An 8,160-nucleotide genomic window follows, 5' to 3' on the forward strand; every position below is an offset into this window, starting at 1 on the left:
AAAATCCTCTTCAAGTGCATAAATGATAACTATCCCCATAGAATTTGGTAAATAAAGATTTCAAATAGATACACAGAACACTGCTGTACCTCTCTGAGACATGTGTAACTTTCCATTTATTCTAGCAGTTGTGTGTCATTTTATTATATCCCCAGCTAGGCTATTCATTCTTTGGGTCATGAGCCTTCCCGTGAATCGAATTCTATCAACACCTATCTCACGCCCTGAGCAAAGCCAGCACTTGGATTTGCTAAGTGAGAGAATTTCTGGAGAGTGTAATTTATATTGTTTAATATAGCAACGCCTCGCTTTGATACCAAGAGGTGACACCGAGTGAAAACACGAATCAACTCTGAACAGGGTTTAACTGTGTTCAAGAATGATGGACCCACTGACAGTGTTATCTATTGCCCTGAATTTTTGAGGACAGCCAGCCAACACTTTCTCTCATAAAAGCTCCCTCCAGGCCACTCTCAGAAAAGGAATTGGATCTTATGCAGTCCGAGGAGAGAAGAGGTGGTGGGGTTGGGCCCTAGCACTGCCAACAGTGGGAATTGCTCAGCAGTGTTAGTAAACAGCTACTGAGCCAAACTGGAATTTGTGTGCTACCTGATTTTGTTAAAATCCTAGCACCCAAGTGAGAATGATGCAAATGCGTAAATGTGATTCTGAATGGAGCAGCTATTTTTCCTGTGTGAACTTACTACTCCTTTGAAAATAAAAGTCTTTCAACATCTCCTCAAGAATACAAAACCAAAAGAATGAGGAGTGTGTCTTTAATTATTCACTGTAAATGACCTCATTAACATAATCCATCCTTTGAATACACATTTTGAACACCTAATACAGCCAACCCAGAAATCATTCACAATTCCTGAGCTGATGAAGCTTACATCCTTGTCAGGAAAAGAATCAGATAAATGCAACTGTGAGGCAAGGTAACAGGGTGGGGAAGGTCTGGCCCACAGGCATAAAAGGCTGGAGAATTGGGGCTGGCACCGTGGCGCAGTAGATTAATCCTCCACCTGCGGTGCCCCCATCCCACATAGGCGCTGGTTCTAGTCCCGGCTGCCCCTCTTCTGATCCAGCTCTCTGCTGCGGTCTGGGAAAGCAATGGAGGATGGCCCAAGTCCTTGGGCCCCTGCACCCACATGGGAGACCAGGAAGAAGCACCTGGCTCCTGGTTTCAGATCGGCATAGCTTCAGCCATTGTGGCCAACAGGGGAGTGAACCAATGGACAGAAGACCTTTCTCTCTATCTCTCCTCTCACTGACTATAACTCTACCCTTCAAATAAATAAATAAATAAATAAATCTTAATAATAAAAAAAAAAGTCTGGCGAATTTACCAGGTCTGGCCTTGCCAAGGCAGCCACAAGTGGGACTTGAAATTCAATGAATCTATAGCAGGCCTATTTTTAAGTTCCTAATGTTGTATGGCCTGCAAATGGTGTTATAAATATCCAAGTGGCCCTTGGCAGAACTAAGCATCCTCACACCTGCAAGGGGTCTGTAGGCAAAGCTGACCATGCTGAGCAGAATCAAGGATGAGCTACAGAAAGGAAGCAGTGGTTGATGTCACACTTGGTATTGTGGGCATGGGGGTGCCCCCTCTCTACCCTCAATCCCTTTTACCATTTTTGATGCCCCATTCCTGGCTTCCATATTTCTGCTTCTAACATTCACTCCTCTGGTTCTTTTTCAGAGCAATTTCCCCAGGCCACTGGACCTGCTTTGCTTTCTCACAAAGGTAACTGCAAGTGCCCACCCAAGCACTGATAATATGATGCTATTTGAACATGGACCCATAACCAAGGGTCCAGATCTCTGTCTCAGGCTGGCACAACCCCAGACCACCACTCATGCCCCAGAGTTCTCTGCAGCTTCAGGCTGAAGTCGTCCTCTATGGGTCTTTACTTGAAATCCTCCCTCCACTTGGCTCCTTCCCTTCCTTATTCTGACTCTTCCACTCATCAGTTTCTCCTAGGAATGCTCCCTTATTAAGTCCTTTGCCCATACAATCTCACCTCAAGGCATACTTCTGGCCCACTAGCCTAAGACATGGGAGCAGGAGATTTTTCAAAAGAACATGGAGAAAATAAGGGTGTTTCAGCCTGAGGAAGAATAAATACCAAGGCTTGGAGGCTTGAAAGAACCCAGGGGGCTGGTGCTGTGCTACAGCATTGGTTAAGACCCTGGCCTGAAGCACTGGCCATCCTATGTGGGTGCCAGTTCTAGTCCCAGATGCTCCTCTTTCAATCCAGCTATCTTCTGTGGCTTGGGAAAGCAGTAGAAGATGGCCCAAGTCCTTGGGCCCCTGCACGAGCGTGGGAGACCTGGAGGAGGCTCCCGGCTCCTGGCTTTGGATTGGCACAGCTCCGGCTGTTGCGGCCATCTGGGGAGTGAACCATCAGATGGAAGACCTCTCTCTTTGTCTCTACCTCTCTCTGTAACTCTGTCTTTGAAATAAATAAAATAAATCTTTAAAAAAAATGAGAGAGTCCAGAATGATGGACTGAGACTTGGGCATGGCTTTGAGATGGGGGATTTGGCTAAGCCAAAAATAAGCAGAAACCATATGTGAAGGATCCTGTAAGCAGCATTCAGGAATGTGTGAATTCTCACTAGCTCATAGGCAGTTGGAAGCCAAGGGGGTTTGTAAGCAGGAAACAGAAGTATGGAGTACAGAATTCAGCTCTAAGATTTAGAAAGATACTTTTGGTCTCTGTCATGGACTGATTTTTTTTTTAAGCCCCTTGCAACATTCATATGTTAAAGCCCTAACTACTAATATGATGCTATTTGGACTTGGGGGTTTTGAAAGTTAATTAGGGTTCAGGGGGTCATGAAGAGGGAACTTAATAATAGACTTAAAGCCTTTATAAGAAGTGATATCCAACACAAGACAGCATGCTTCCTCTGCAAGCCAGAAAGAGGGCCTTCATCAGAACCTGATCATGCCAGCATCCCCATCTACAGTAATCAAAACAGTGTGGGACATAAGGATAGACATACAAATCAACCTATCCTGCTAAATATGCACCCTAGAAGGTAGCAGAGGATGGCTCAAGTGCTTGAGACCCTGTCACTTATGTGGGAAACTTGGATAGGGTTCCAAACCCCTGGCATTTGGCCAGCCCTGACTCTTTCAGTCATTTGTGGGGAACCAGTGGATAAAGATATCTCTCTCTCTTTCTCTGTCTCTCTTTCTCTCTCTCTCTCCTTCTGCCCTTCAAGTAGATGAAAATAATCATTTTAATAAGTGTTTCTTCTTTTTAAAAAGAAAATTTATAAAAAGATATCCTACAAATCAACAGCAAGCAACTGTATCTTAATATGTGCAAAGGACTTGAATAGATATTTCTCCAAAGAAGATAACAAAGGCCAACAATCACATGAAAAATGTTAAACATCATTAGCCATCAGGGAAATGCCAATCAAACCACAAGGGCAAACTTCATACCCATTAGCAAGACTTATTTAAAAAGAAAAATAAGTGTTAGAGACTATGTGGAGAAATTGGAACCACTGTGCAGTGTTAAAGGAAATGCAAAGTGGTGCAGCCACTGTGGGAAACAGTTTGGCAATCCCTCACAAATTAGACATAGAATTGCCACATGATCCAATCCATTTCACTTACACAATTTCACTTCTGCTTATACGGCCAATGGAATTGAAAGCAAGGACTCAAACAGATATTGGCACATGAATATTCATTGTAAGCATTATTCTTAGTAGTCAAAAGATCAAAACAATTCAAATGTTTATTAACAGATGAATAGGTAAATAAAATGTGAAATGTATTTTATATGTACACACACACACACACAATGGAATATTATTCAGCCTTAAAATGATTGAAAGTTTGATGAATAATGAAGACATTATGCTAAGTGAAATAAGCCAGTCACAAAAAAAGAAATACAGTGTGATTCCACTGATGTGGTATGCCTAAAGTAGTCCAAATCATAGAGGTTAGAAAGCAGAAGAGAGGTTTCTTGGGGCTTGAAGGACGGGGGAATGGAGAGTTGGTGTTTAATGGAGAGTTTGGAGTGATGAAAGATTTCTGGAAATAGGTACCCCTAAGTGCCTGCAAGAGTAGCCAAGCTGAGATTGTACCCTATTGGTTTTCCTTCCTTCCCTGGGTCACTCTTCTGATTCCCTCAACACTTGTTTTCTGGGAATACTTCCCCAAATTAGAAAATTCTGGAAGCGAATTGAGGCAATAAACTAGGCAAATATCTTCAGTAAGTCCATGATAATAGACTAACAAGAGAAACTTAGAGAAATTCATTGCTCTGTAACTTCATGAGATCACATAAGTTGGATGTGTAAGAAATACTGAAGTTCCTCATCACTGCTGGTGGGCAGGATATTTGACTTAAGTCTTTTTGAGGGATCCTGTTGTCTCTATCAGGGTATATTGCAAAATCCCACAGTGTGAGAAAATCTGCAATACCCACAAAAACAACCTCTGAGAGACCTATCCCCTGGAAGCCTGGCCCCAAGGTCTTAGGGCTCCCTGCTGCTTGCATGAAGCAATGGAGAGGAGTGAAATCTCTCCCCTGCAGCCCTGACCAGACACACCTGAAGCAGCTTTGCCTCCAGGCCACTGTCTCCTGGGTGACCCAGCTAAGAAGCGAAGGCAGGTTCCATGCCTCTCAGAGGATCCAGGAACCTCATTTCCAGTACAGAAAAAAACTCTCTTCAACACAGTTTATAATTATCATGCATTTGCCATGACCCCAAGATTAAGTTCCTTTTTAAAAAAATGAAAAATAAAATGAGAAAAATCCTTTTTTCAAATTCCAGCTTTGACTAAAACTTTAGACAGCTTTGGTTTTGAAAACCTCAAAACCAGAGAGAATTGCAATTCAGTTTTGCTTTCTAACCTGCCACATTCCTCCTCTAAGAATTTCACAATTGGGTTGGCCAAAGAGAGAAAAACGGGGAAAACAAACTTGCAAAATGCCACCCTGGCCACACGTCTTGGCTTCAGGAAGCGTTCAGCCTTTTAGCCTGGGAATGGTGCTATCACCACTAGGATACGCTGGGTCAGCCTTAGTGTGGGCAAATATTTTTCAGTCTTTGGGTAAAAGTGAAAGGAAAAATACATGAGAGTGAAGCAATAGGACTGGAACATTTCTGGGAGAAGCAGCTTAAGGAAGCATAACATCTAAATCAAAGGTGAGAATCTGGTGAGATATTTGTTAAGGAGGATAGGGAGAGTGGCAGGTTATGGTAGAGATAAAAATATGTTTCTGCCAGAAAGCTGGAGGAAGAACACAATAGCTGGAGGCCACAGAATATTAACTATTGTCAGAAGATACATCAGAAATTTGCTACTCAACTCCTCTGTCTTATTGATAATGAGGTTAGAGTCAAAATAGGCTTTCCAAAGCCAATAACACATTGAGATTAGTTGCAGGATTCCTGACTCCACTGAGAGGCTTTTCACTATAATTACACTATGTTGTATCTTTATGACTAAAAAGAAAGGTTTGAAGAAGTCAGCTGGACCTGGGTTCAGATTCTGGTTCTCTCCCTTGGTAATCTAGAATCTTATTTGATCCAAGCCTACACTTTGGTATAATGGGACTAATGATTATTTATAATTCTGGGTTGTTATGAAGATTAAATGAGGTAGTAAAGAATAGTACAGCGTCAGCACATAGAAGCATCTCATTTTAGAGTGATGATGTTGGGGCTGGCACTGTAGTGCAGCATTTGTTAACACCCTGGCCTGAAGTGCCAGCATCCCATATGGGCACGAGTTCTAGTACCAGCTGCTCCTCTTCCGAACCAGCTCTCTGCTATGGCCTGGGAAAGCAGTAGAAGATGGCCCAAGTCCTTGGGCCCCTGCTCTCACGTGGGAGACCCGGAGGAGGCTCCTGGCTTCTGGCTTCAGATCAATGCAGCTCTGGCCGTTGCAGCCAATTGGGGAGTGAACCATTGGATGGAAGACCTCTCTCTGCCTCTCCTCTCTCTGTGTAACTCTTTCAAATAAATAAATAAATCTTAAAAAAAATAGTGTAATGATGTTAAGATTCTTTAGTAAGAACACAACTCTGTAAGTGTGTCCTGGATTCCAGTTCCCCCAGTATGTTTTATTCTAATTAGAAGTCTTCATGAAAAATATTCCATTTTCTTTCTCTTTTTAAAAGAATACATATAAAAGCTTTTATTTAACTAATTGACAAGGCAACCACTAAGATTTTAGAAACCAATACAAAGGAAAATCCACAGGACATAAATGAGGAATGCAAATCAAGGCAAAACTGGCCTGTCCCGTGGCACAGTCATAAGTCACATCTTCACTGGACACACGTCACACTTGTCTTCTTTCTCATTCTTTTCTCTTTTTTGTTTGCAACAGTCTTATTGAGATATAATTCACATACTGTTACATATACTCTGTGCCACATAGTAATATTTTTAACAAAAATGAGCTTCATATACAACAGTGCAAGATCATAATGGAGCTGACAAAGTCCTATTGCTAGTGATGTTGTAGCCATCATAGTGCAATGCATTACTCCCATGTTTTTGGTTATGCTGGTTAAAAAAACTTACTGTGTTGGCAAATCTCATAAAAGTCTATCATATATAATTATGCATAGAACATAATATTAATAAATCTACTAAGCTATGCCACTGGTTTATGTATTTACTGTACTTTATATAATTTTTTGGATTTTACTACTTTTACATATGTATATTTGTGTTTATACGTAAGGTGTGTATATATACATATATATATATATTAATATATATGTTAGTATATACTGTAGTAAACAGCAAGACAGTTATGCCAGCAGCAATCTCATACATTTTGGGATTAGCATCTCTTAATTGTATCAAGAGACTACATCAAGTGATTGACTTATGTATATGTATGCTCTATGATGTTTGCACAACAATGAAATTCCACAACTATACATTTTTCACAATGTGTAACTGTTAGGCATTTTTGTGTATATGTATAAAATATGTATATGTATATATACACATATAAATGTATATATATATATTCATTTGTTTGAACTGTACAATTAAATGGTTTTAACATATTTACTTATCTGTGCAACCATTATCACAATCATTTCTCAATGGTTTCATCATTCTAAAAAGAGACTGCACCCTTTAACCAGAATCCTTAAATCCTCCTATATCACCCCTCATTAGCAGTCATAGGCAAAACTTACTCTATTTTCTGTCTCTATAAACATATTATGCATTTTCATGTCAACAGAACCATGAAATGTGTTCCTTTGTGACTTGTTTCTTTCACTTTGCCTTGTTTTTCAAGATTCATACACATTGAAACATGTATCAGTACTTCATCTATTTTTATGGCTAAATAATATTCCACTGTATGGTCCAATTTTTCTTATGCTAATTATATATTTAGTGAGTTATTTTTCATGAGAAGGAAAATATGGGAAACTTTGAGGACTGTCTAATGGATTCAAACTTTCAGTCTCTCCAGAACAGTATTTTGTTACAAGTGCCAGTTTCCACTCTAAGCCATGAGCTCCAATACTATTGGCTTCTGATTCTTTGCCTGCAATTTATATCTGCTTCCATAAGGCTGCCACAATCTGATTAGAAGTAAATTCCACTCAGCCATTGCCAGTTTCCATTGTTAGTCAAAGCAGACTCTTATGAATCTCCCAACTAAAAAAGCATAAAACAAAAAATCCCTAGAAACCATCAGCCAAACTTTACCATATCATTCCGTGGCCTGAGGTTTGGTATGGGAGTACGTGCTTAGAAACGCCTAAAGAAAATAAGGTAGTTTTGCCGGTGCTGTGGCTCACTAGGCTAACCCTCCACCTACAGCACCGGCACACCGGGTTCTATTCCCGGGTGGGGCACTGGATTCTGTCCCGGTTGCTCCTCTTCCAGTCTAGCTCTCTGCTATGGCCCGGGAAGGCACTGGAGGATGGTCCAAGTTCTTGGGCCCTGCACCCGCATGGGAGACCAGGAGGAAGCACCTGGCTCCTGGCTTCGGATAGGCGTGGCTTGGCCACAGCGCACCGGCCATAGTGCCCATTTCGGGAGTGAACCAAGGGAAGAAAAACCTTTCTCTCTGTCTCTGTCTCTCACTAACTCTGCCTGTCAAAAAAAAAAAAGAAAGAAAGAAAGAAAGAAAGAAAG

The sequence above is a fragment of the Lepus europaeus genome, chromosome 14 (assembly GCF_033115175.1).
Source record: "Lepus europaeus isolate LE1 chromosome 14, mLepTim1.pri, whole genome shotgun sequence".
Lineage (NCBI taxonomy): Eukaryota > Metazoa > Chordata > Mammalia > Lagomorpha > Leporidae > Lepus > Lepus europaeus.